Genomic DNA, 11,351 nt, shown 5'->3' with positions numbered 1-11,351 from the left:
TCCGGCCCCTTGGCTCTGCCCCTCTCATGCCTCCACGGCTTGTCCTGGAGTTACTCCTGATTTACACTACTGGCAGGGCACAACCATGCAGGGAGGGGACACGCTGCTAGTCGCCGTAGATCTCCCCTGTGGATTATTTTTCTAACCAACTTTTGACACCATCCTTTTGGTGAGGAGGCCGAGAACCCCCCTGACCCCTTGCGTGCCACCTCCCCACCGCCCCCTGGTGCTGCTCTCCCAGGCCGTCTCCCCATGGCCCTGGGTGCTGCCCCCACCTGGGGGTTAGCAGCAAACAGCTGGCGAGGGAGGGGGAATTGCAGTGGGCAGGAGAGTGATGAGTGGGCACCTGGGAGGATCCAGTCCTGGTTTTTATTGAGCATGCTCTTGTTATCCAGCTGGGTGCCCACTGGCATCAGAGCCTAGATAGGATGGGATCAGACCACTGAGGAGGGGTAGCAGTGGGGCAGGCCAATACATGCCCTGTCCCGAATGGGGGGTGATCTGTAGATCTAGATTATATCCTAGGGGGGAAGGAGGGGGCCGACGGTCCCTGCGCCTCTCATCTTCTCTATCCACGTGCTCTGGAAAGGGGGTCTCTCCTCGCCCCCCTTTGTTCTGAACCCCCTGGATTTTGGAAGCGGGGTGTTGGTAGGTTTCTGAACACAGAGCCCCAACTTGGCGGCTGGGGCCCGGTCTCTCTAACAGTCCCCCTTCCCCTCCAGCCTTTGGCTGTGGCTCTCCCGGTGCCCACCCGCCAGCCCTGGGAGCTGCGGGAAATTTCACCGCTTGCTGCCCGGCAATGAACTAATCTCGCCTCATTGGGAAACAATGTCGTTTAAGAGAGCCCTCCCCCCCACGTCCCCCCCGGCCCGCCATGTCGTGAGGGAGAGGGGGGCGGGGGTAAATTAGGGAGCGCGTTTCCCAGCCCAGAATCCCATCACTTGGGTTAAATATCTTGGCTGAGTCCCGGCCCCGCGGCTTCGCCTTGCTGATTTTAACTGAAAACATGTGTCTCTGTTGAGGATTTCCTCTGCCTCCTTGCTCAGGGCCTGCAACAGAACCAGCCCCACATGGGCCCCGTGCTGAATGGGGCCGGGCCCAGCCAGGAGCCCCAGGAGGGGAAGATGCAAAGCGATGGAGGGGGCCAGTAGGAGGCGCTCTCCCCTCGGAGTCTGCGCAGAAGCTTGAGCGGTGCTAGGAGCCGCTGAGCTGCAGGGGGTGGGGGGTTGGTAGGGGGCATTCTCTCCTGGCAGTCAGAGTTTGCCCCACCACTAGGGGGTGCTGTGCTGCACAGAGTGGGATGTGGGGGGGTCTGGAAGGGTTGCTTCCCCTCCCAGTCAGCGCTTGACCCACAGCTAGGGGACACTGGGCTGCTGCTGCCCGGAGGAGTGGCAGGCGGGTGGTTGGAGTGGGCCAAGCCTCCGTGCCCCAACCCTGCTCCCCAGCAGGAGCACCGGTTGAGGGCGGGGGGGGGTGGGACTGCAGGCAGAAAGGGTGGGGAGGGGCCCCCACTTGCTCTGGCCCAGAGTCCCACAAAACCCTAATCTGGCCCTGGCACTAGGGGTCACTCAGATGCAAAGAATGGGGTGGGGGCTGGTCCCCCATTTTGTGTTGGGGGGCTGCCTTTCAGATGAGACATAAACCTGGGGTGCTGGTCCCGGGGGACCCTGGGATGTTCCCCCCACATCAAGCCGCAATCCTGGCCCAGCTCTCTCAGGGGAACCTTCCCGAACTGCCCCAGGAGTTACAGCCGCATCCCCACTACCCCTCACAGTAATGCCACTGCCACCCTCCACCCCAGAGCTGGCTGCAGCGCAGGGCAGGGTGGAGCTGAACAGGGCACAGTGGCTGTGCCTGATCTGTCATCCTGAAAATGGGTCCAGAACCAATGGCTCCGGTCGGGACCTTTTCTGGCCCCAGATTCTGGCATTTCTGCTGCCCGCGAGAACTGAGAAACATGGCGGAAGCGGAAATGAGATGGGCCTGAGCTGCTCCCACGCCAGGCAGGAATGGAACCCAGGTGTCCTAGCTCCCCACCCCCTGCACTGCCCTCCCAGAGCTGAGCATAGAACCCAGGAGTCCTGGCTTCCAACCCCCACCCCCACTAGACCCCATTGCCCTCCAAGGTGGGGGTGGAACCCAGGAGTCCTGGCTCTCTGCCCCTCCTGCTCTAGCCATTAACCCACAACTAGGCCTAGTGAGACGTTATGGGGACTGACCCCCCAGCTCACCCAGGCCAGGCAAGAATGGAACCCAGGTGCCCAGCTCACCTTCCCTGTGTCAGGAGGCCTGGAGCGGCGTGGCTTTTGGGGAGGATGCTTGGCTGGGTACCAGGCTGGGCGCCCGGCTGCCAGGCGGCTGATTTACTGTGTCAATGCCCCTTTTGTTGCTGCGGCACTTGCCCTGGGGGGCCCGGCCGATCTCAGCATGGGCTCATGTGGGGTCCCATTGTCAGGCCCTTCCCTGACGCACAGGGGCTCCCGGGAGGCAGGATCAGCTTTAACCCTTTGCTGGGTGGGGGGACACACACTACCTCCCCCCGGGGAGCTGTCCCCTCCATGCCAGTGCACCAAGGGCTCTGTCCCTTCCGATGGCCACCAGCCCTGGGTGGAAAGCCAGCCAGGGTCTAATAAACGCGGAGCCAGCCTGGATCAGCCAGCCGGGCCATCTAGCCCAGTGTCCCAGCTCCAGCTGCAGCAGAGGCCCTGCAGGGGGCAGTGATGGGCCCCCAGGGAAGTTGCCCCCTCTACCCCCCAAGTGTGAGGTTGGCTCATGCTGAAGCAGGAGGGTAAGATCCCTACCCAGGCTCTGCAGTATCTGGCCCAAATCCACCCCCACCCTCACCCCCGCCGAGTGCTGGCTCTCTCCTCCCTTCATCCCCCTCCCTGCACCTGTCGTCCGGTCCGCGATCCCATGCCCATCTGTCTTAGAGCCTAACTTCTCCAGGGTGGCAAATAAATCTGCTAGTCACTGGGGTCCTGCCAGCTCCAGACGGGGCTTGGCACCGATCGAGCTCAGGCAATAGGAAGGGGCTCAAGGAATGGGGTGGGGAGCGGCACCAAGCAGATCCCAGCTCCCTTGCGCCGTCAGCCCCGCGAGCTGGTTTCTCAGTGGTAGACGGTCTTTCGACCCAACCTGATAGTTTCACGTGGGTCCAAATTTTTCAGTGTCCTTCTGTCCCGTGCTCAAGGAGAAAGGTGAGCGTCAATGGGACGTGTCTCAGCCAAGCCTGGGTTCCGTGTCTTCTCTCTGCCGGGGCTCCCCCCGGTGAGCCCTTGAGCTGCCGATTGCCCTCCATTCTGGAGAGGCCTAGCCTGTGGTTCGGTGGGCATCACCCCCCCTCCGTGAGGCCACTAGAGCTCATGTGGCTCTAGGGTTGTTGTCTCGTAGCTCAAGGCGTCATGGCTCCTGTTCTTAGCTCCGGAGGGCCAGGGTTTGATCCCTGCTGAGGGTAGTTAGAGCAGCGTGTAGGACTAGGGAGGAGAATGGATGGGGATGAGGTGGTTGGGTGTGAGGGACTGACTGGGGGCCAGGCACCCCCCTGGGGTACCTGCTCAGTGCTCGCAAGGAGGGGGAGGTTAGCATGTCCAGTGGAAGCTGAGTGAAGAGCAGTGCCCCCCGTAGAGGGAGAGCGGGTTAGTCCCGGGGGGGGGGGGGCTGCCCTTGCTATAAGGCCTTGCGGGTGGGGGTTCAAAGAGAGGCAGGCATGGCACCAAGGGCTGCTGCCAGTCAGTGACAGGTGGGTAGTGGTGCTGCCCTCCAAGGAGCACTGCAGCCCTCTGAGTTGCATGGAATGACTCCCAGAGGAGGGGCAGGGTTGCCTGGGCTGGCCTGCCTGGAGCTCTGGGGGAGCAGGACTCCTGGGTTCTGTTCCCACCTCTCAGGCTGACTTGCCCTGTGGGCATGGAGATGTCGCTGGAGAAGGGGGCCTGGAGCAAGCTCAGGGTCTGGTCGTCCCGCAGAAACGTGATCAGCTAGAGAAACAACAACTCCAGCAGGCAGCAGGGCACTGGCACCACTGGCGTGGGCACCTCCCTCGCCTCCTGCTTTTCTTTTTCTTTCTTTCTTTCTTTCTTTCTTTCTTTCTTTCTTTCTTTCTTTCTTTCTTTCTTTTTCCCCTTGTGTTATGTTCTTTCTTCTTTGCCCCGCCCCTTCTCTCTCCTTCATTCCATCCTTCCTTCTCCCCGTTCCTTCTCTCCCTCCTCCCTTGTGGTTCGTTTTGGCTTTTCTTTTCCTTTTTCATTCCTTCGGTCTTTCTCGGGAAAGAAAAGACCCCCCCCCGATCCAAACGCCAAACAAACCATTTCCAAATGGTTCCCTACGAGAGACTGGCGCCCACAAAGCCAGCGAGTTCAAAGCGAAGCCCGCACGTTCCGGCACAGCTGGAGGTACAGCTGCAGGTCATTAGGCTGCAGCCATGGGGACAGGCGCTCTTCCCAGGCACCCGTGCCCTGAAAGGGGCTCAGCATGGCCAGGGGCACCTCCCTTGTGGCCTCCGGCATGCACAGGGCACACAAGGAGGGGATGTCTGCCCACAGTGCTCGAGTTTGTTCCTTGTGCCCGCTGCCAGCCCTGTTCCCAGCAAGGCCTTGCAGGAAGGGAGAGGACAGGCCTGCACTGTCTCCCAGAGGCACCCTGTGGGCCCCATAGCCTTGGTTACCAGTAGGGGGTGCTCTCCCCCTAACACCAGTGCAGCAGCTAGGAGCAGGGGGAGTTGCACAGTAGGGGGGCGCTCTCCCCTCACAGTCAGTGCTGGCCCCAATGCCCCTGTTGGGTGCTGTGGGAGAGAGTGTTGTCTGGGTGACAGGACTCCTGGGTTCAGGGAGTGTGATCTGTAGGGTGGAGGAGGGGTGGGAACCAGGACTCCTGGGTTCTATGCCAGGATCTGGGAGAGGACGAGGCTGATGCAAGGGAGCTGCTGCAATGCCACTTCAGTGCTGGGTGAACAGGGCTTGTCCCGGAAAGCTCTCTGGAGCGGGAGTCATGGTTGTATTGCGTGAATCAAAGTCAGACTCGCTCCATGCCTATGCTGGACCCCTCGGATGCCAGGGGCAGCAGGATCAGGCCCTGGGACTGGCTGCATGCAGGTTAACACGCTGAAAGTAGAGGCGGGTGTTTGAACTGCTTTAGTTAATCCAGAGCAAGGGGCCATGTGTGGACGCATCTGCTCCAGTTCAAATCAGGCTGGCGTGGGTTTCGTTCCAGGCGATCAGGAGCAGGGGGAAGTGAAAGTGAAAGTGAAACGTGAGATTTAAACTGGAATCAGAGGGTCCTTGAGGGGGGTTAAACTAATCTGGTTTAGCCACTCTGGTGCAGGGTCATGTGTGCATGGGATCTGGGCTCAGCCAAGCTGCATGAATAACCAGTAACAGCAGATTCAGCCCAGGGCCTGTGTGGGCTGAGTTTTCAAGGTGTCAGTCCAGTTCCCCGGCAAGGGGCGGGCTGGGGGCACTGCCAGCTCTGGGGTGGCCTAGATTTGACCAGGGAAGCGTGAAATTCACGCCTGCGCTGTGTGCCCTGCTTCCTGAGGACCATGGGGCTTGGGACGAAGGAGCTCTGCTGGCTACTGGGGGCCTGTGGGTCCGGGTCCAGACACAGGCATTCCTTCCCCTAGTCCCCAGAGGAGACAGCTCCTGGTGAGGGCTTGGTCGGCCAGCTCAGTGGTTTGGCGTCATTATCAGCTCTGGCTGGCGGAGTCTTGGGTTGTCATTCTCAAAGCCTGGCATGATGCTCCGTGGCGGGGCATGCTCTGTATTGGCACGAATGGTGGTTGCATAAGCAATAATTGGCAGTTCTGTGGTTGGTGTATTCAGGGGCTCCATGGTTTTCAGGACCTGGCATGCTCTACAGCTGGCATGACCGGTAGTTACCTAAGCAATAGCTGGCAGCCACTTGGTTGGCATAGTCTGTGGTTGGTATAACCCTCGTTTTCAGGTCCAGGGGCTGGCATGTTCTGGAGACATTTTGCTCTGCGCTGGGCATGAACTTTAGGATGGAACTTGGTACAACCCAGTGCTTGGCGTGATCACTGGCTTTGTAGTTACCATGGTCAGCGGCTGGCATGCTCTGCGGTTGGCATGCCTGCGATTTTCAGTGGGGTGTGTCAGTATCTCACATGCTTCTGCAACTGACACAATCAGCGCTTGGCCTGAACAGTGGCTGAGGTTGGCCCGGGGGAGGCCAGTTCTTAGCGCGAGCAATAGGTCTGCAGTCACCACGATCCATGGGTAGCAGGCCCATAGTTTGCACACTCAACGTTGCGCACAAGTGGCAGCTGTGCAGTTCGCACTAGCTATGACTGTCAGACCTCCCCCCCCCCGCTTGCCGTTCTTCTGCAGCCGGCGTCTCTCACAGCGCGCTCATAGATAGCGGATGGGTCTGAGAAGTCAGATGTCCCATCCAATAACCCATGGGCAGGGAGGATGGTGGCACCTCCCTTTGAGAGAGAGAGGGGCTCTATGGCTGAACCCACTCAGGGACCCAGCGCCAGGAGGAGCAGGGGAATAATTCCCCGGTTTCCAATCAGGATCCTTCCGTGGCCCCATTGATGATAAAACCTCAGTGCGTGTATTAGCTTTGGACTGTGTGTGTCAGTCATATTAGATGTGTGTGTGTGTGTGATATTAGATCGGGGAGGTGTCAGTCATATTAGATGTGTGTGTGTGTGTGTGTGTGTGCACGAAATCAGATCTGGGGTGTGTGATATTAGATCTGGGATGTGTCTGTCAGTCATATTAGATGGGTGGGTGTGGGTGCGCGATATTAGATTTGGGGTGTGTGTGTGTGTGATATTAGATCTGGGAGGTATGTGTCAGTCATGTTAGATTGGGGTGTGCATGTGTGCAATATTAGATTTGGGATGTGTGGATTTGTGTGTATATTACATCTGGGATGTGTCTGTGTCAGTCATATTAGATTGGGGGGGGTGTGATATTAGATTGAGGTGTGCAGAGTGTCAATATTAGGAGTGTGTGTGTCATTGGATTTGGGGGAGTGTGTGTGTGAGAGTCGTGTGTGTGTGTGACTCAGAATAGCTCTGGGCCATGAGCGTGTGCAAATATTAGATTGGGGGGATGTCGGATTTGGGGCATGTGTGAAAGAGAGAGATTAGGTCTGGGGAGTGTGTGTGTCATTGGAACTGGGGTATGAGTGTGTGTGTGTGAGAGATTAGATCTGGTGTGTGTGTGTGTGTGTGAGAGAGAGACAGAGAGAGATTAGATAGGGAGGTATGATATTGGATGGGGGGGTGTGCATCAGTCATTAGATCTGCTGTGTGGCAGAGAGATTCGATTTGGTGTGTGTGTATTAGTCATTAGATCTAGAGTGGGTGTGATATTGGATCGGGGGGGGCATGTGAGTGTGTGTGGATCAGTCATTAGATCCGGAGTGGTGTGATATGGGATCGGGAGGGGATGTGAGTGTGTGTGGATCAGTCATTAGATCCGGAGTGGGTGTGATATGGGATCGGGTGCTAGTGTGTCACATTGAACACGGGGTATGCATGTCTGAGGGTGAGCGCTTGTGCGCAGCCCAGGGAGCAGTGCCGCTGGCAGGGCAGTGCAGCGGCAGCCGGAGAAGGAGGGGGAGCGCAGTGAAAATATTTTCCGTGTCTTTGCCTGAAGTCATTCTGTGGTTTCTGAAAAAATGTACTGTATATTTTCAGGGCTGCGTCACATGACCGGCCGGGGTTATGAATAGCTGAGTATAATGATTTCTTCGTGAATGTTAGGAAAAAACACACACACACTCACAACCGAGGCGAAGGGAGAGACGGACCCACACGCGCCCGGGGACGGACGGACGGACGGACGCAGCCAGTTGGGAAAGTTTCCTCCACTCCAGGTGTGAACCCCACCCGTGGCTCCCAGGTGCGACTGGCTCAGGCATTGGGGCTCGAGGCCGGGCCGGGGGGGAGGAGGGGAAGGCTGGGAGCTGTGATTTGTGGCTGGTTGTGGCGTCCCCGTCCCTGCCGGAGTGCGTGGGCTCTTTGGGGCGTCTGTGCCCAGCTTTGGCGGGGTGGGCAGGAGGGGAAGGCAGAGTGGGGCAAAGTGAAGGGGTGTCCACAGACGTGTTTGGAGTGTGGGGCTCGGGGTGGGAGTGTGGGGGGGTGTCTGGGGTGGGGAGTAGGTATATGTGTGTAAGGACAGGACACACGTGTCTCATCCCAGACGGCAGGCTCCATGCAGAATCTCACAGCTGGTCTCTGCCATCGCACCCAGTCCCCCAGCCCCATTCCCTAACCAGACCCCATTGCGACTCTAGGTCCCCACCCATCTTTCTTTCCCCATCAATGGTCATTTTTTGGGGGGTGCTGGCTCCTTGCCTTGAAAGCTGCAGCCCCCTGGCTCCGGGGAGGTGCCAGCTCTCTTTATGCCAGTCCTGCCCCCTCTATCCCCCCGCCTACTGCTCAGGGGGCTACTTGCAGAGCTGATGGGGAGAGCCATGGGATCTGAGCTGGTTTTGTGCCCCTCGGATGGGATAGATCATTCAGGGAAGGTCTGTGCTACTGGATGGGGCAGGGGGCTGCTGGCCAAGTGGGTGGGGGGGAGGAGTTGTTCCTTGACCCCTCTCTGCTAGATCAGAGCTGGGGGGGCAGGGTGGAGGGGTTGGGGTGGGGAGGTGCTGTTGGAGGGGAAGAAGGGGGATTTTACATCCAACCTGTGTTGGGAGGGAGGGGGAAATTTGCTGGGTGCATTTGAGGAGGGTCCCTCCTTACGCACCCGCCCCTAGGCCTATTCCCTCAGGCCCTCACCGGGGGTGGGGGGTGGGACCATGGGGCTCGGTGGCAGCGCCTCAGAGCCGAGGTGTTTGTGTTGGGGTGCAGACTCCCCAGGTTGACTGCGTGGGTGGCACATGGCTCCCGTGGGGGAGGGGGAACAGGGCCCTGGGGGTAGGGGCGGTTTGGGGAGGGCCTCCTTTCTGCCCCAACCCCACTCCGACCCCCGGGGCTCTAGGCGACTCCGCCTGGTGCAGGGGGCTGGGAGTGTTGGGTCTTCTGTGAGGGAGTGAGGGGTGGGAGCTCTCCCTGCACTGGCCTAGAAGCAGCAGGGAGGGGGCACTGTGGAGCAGGGCCTGCCCCGCTTACTGTTAGGGTGACCAGATGTCCTGTTTTTATAGGGACAGTCCCGTTTTTTGGGACTTTTTCTTATATAGGCGCCTATTAACCCCCCACCCCGTCCTGTTTTTTCACAGTTGCTATCTGGTCACCCTACTTACTGTGCCCTTGGTGCTGCTCACCCCACCCTTAGCCCCCCAGGGAATGGGGGGCTTAGGGTGGGTCGTGCCCCATTAACCCCCAATATCCAGGGTGAGAAGGGGGTCTTTCTGTCTCTCTCTCCATCCATCCCCCTACACACCTCTCTCTGGGTGCATTTCTTTCTATCTCCTATCCTGTGTATTACAGTAGCAAGCTGAGGCCTTGGTCCTGCGGGCTCCCCGCGACGCCAGGTGCTGTACGTGCGTCTCTGCTCTCTGCCTCGTCTGTCCCTCCGCTCTCCCATGCGTGCCTGGCCTTCGGGCCCTAGGAACCTCTCGCAATCTCGGGCCTATTTCCGGCGGGTACCGATGGGCGTCACCCTGTGGACCCCAGCCTGGAATCAGCGGGGCCAAGGCTGAGTTACGGCAGCTGTGGGTCTGGCCCAGGAGGGGGCCTGGCGGAGGTGAGGTGCACCTAAAGGCACGGACAGGAGCTCATCTGCCTTGGCTCACCCTCCGGTGATTCTGTGCCAGAGATACAGGCCAAGACCCTGCAGGTGGGTCCCGCTCGGCAAGCTGCATTAGGGATGTGGCTGTGGAAGCAGAGCTGGCCGCCTTGGGGAGCCAGCTGAACTTGCCAGGCTGAATAGGGGATTTAGACACTCTGCTCCATTTAGCTTTTGGTCCCCCCATTGCCCTGGAAACTCTCAGCCCCAGATGCCTCCGCTTCTCTAGAGCACAGGGCAAGCCCCTGGCCACGCCGACCACCCCAGCCTATGTGCATTGGGGGGCACCCTCTGTGGGAGGAGGGGCGCCCGGCTCAGTGGCCAACACACTCCTTCACCTGTCTATTGGCATAGCCACAGGGAGAGGCCACCTGGCAGCTGAGACCAGGACTCAGAGCCATGGTACCCCAATGGGCTGGAGAGCAGCTTGTGCTCTCTTCGTGCCTTGGGTTGGAGTCGATTTCCAGGCAGACTCTGGAGCCCCTGGGCCTCTGCTGGGCGGTCCATTGTTCAAGGGGCTGGCATTGTCCAGCAGAGCCCGGCGTGGTCCTAGAGGGTAGAGCACGTGGGGCCTGGCATCAGGGCGCCTGGGTTCTCTCCCCAGCTATGGCAGCGTGTGTGGTCAGAGCACAGGTATGGGCATCAGGACTGCTGGGTTCCATTCTCAGCGGGGGGAGGGAGCATGGGCACAGCAGAGGTGTGGGTGTCAGGACGCCTGGGTTCTACCCCCAGATCTGGGAGGGAGTGTAATCCTAGAGGTTGGACTGGGAGGCAGGACATCTGGGTTCGGTTTGTGGCTCTGCCCCTGACTCAGTGCATGACCGTGGGCCAAGGCCTTCCATGCTTCAGTTTCCCCATTTGTACTCTAACTCCCAAGGGAGGGCATGAGGCTTAATCCAGCCCTTTGCAAAGTCACTTTGGTGTCTGTGGATGATGTTTGGGGTCGGGGGGGGGGAGAAGAAATTGCTATTTCCAAGCTGCCTCCCTAAAGCCCCAACAGTGACTCCTGGCAAGTCCAGGCGGCTGCTCCCCCATTTCCATCCACTCCCCTGAGCTCTGGCCTCTCACCTTGGCTCCCAGGGGCTGGTCCTGCCCCGGAAGGGGCTGTGTCTCTGTGTTGCTCCGGGACCCTATCCCCAGCCTTACCTGTTTCCTTGCTGGCTACGATCCATTTGGAGAAATCTTCCCTCCCGCTAGCTCTGGCCCACTGAGGGTGAGTGAGCTGGAGTCTAGCCTGGCTCCTGCATCGGCTGCAGACCCCAGAGCTGCAGCATCTTTCTCGCTGGGGCTGGGGCACAAGCAGGAAATACTCAGCTTGACTCTCAGATCCCAAGGCAAAGTTTGAGGCACTGGTAGTCACAGGCTGAGCTGAGCAGCATCTCAGAGAACACTGAATACCGTGGGGCTGTTTCTGCAGAGTCCCCTCTGTGAAAGGATTTGTACCCCACTCCCCCCTGAAACAAATGGCAGATGTTTTCTCATCGGTTTGCTCGGATCAGGGCAACATTTGTTATTATTGGGGCATTCGGCAGAAGGGCTGGAACATAGATGATACCGCAAACACTGCTGCATTTCTCAGGTTGTGGGTATTTATTAAAGGCAAAGTGTTCTAGAAAGAGGGTGTGGAATTGTGGTTAGAACAAGGGGAGA

At 59.0% G+C, this 11,351-nt stretch overlaps 1 protein-coding gene across 2 annotated transcripts in view; it reads left to right on the top strand.

Moving 5' to 3' along the window:
* Positions 1–7,643: 7,643 nt before the first annotated feature.
* Positions 7,644–11,351, top strand: part of RARG (retinoic acid receptor gamma) — a 63,508-nt gene continuing 59,800 nt past the window's right edge. The window contains exon 1 of one of the 2 annotated variants that reach the window (XM_038379115.2): positions 7,644–7,842. The gene's annotated coding sequence lies outside the window, so the exon portion shown is untranslated. Of the gene's footprint in view, positions 7,869–11,351 lie in introns of both variants that reach the window. The other variant, XM_038379114.2, reaches the window with a different exon arrangement.

The sequence above is a fragment of the Dermochelys coriacea genome, chromosome 20 (assembly GCF_009764565.3).
Source record: "Dermochelys coriacea isolate rDerCor1 chromosome 20, rDerCor1.pri.v4, whole genome shotgun sequence".
In the NCBI taxonomy this organism is placed as follows: Eukaryota; Metazoa; Chordata; order Testudines; family Dermochelyidae; genus Dermochelys; species Dermochelys coriacea.
Note: the sequence above shows the minus strand (reverse complement) of the source record. Positions and strands in the feature narration are given on the sequence as shown.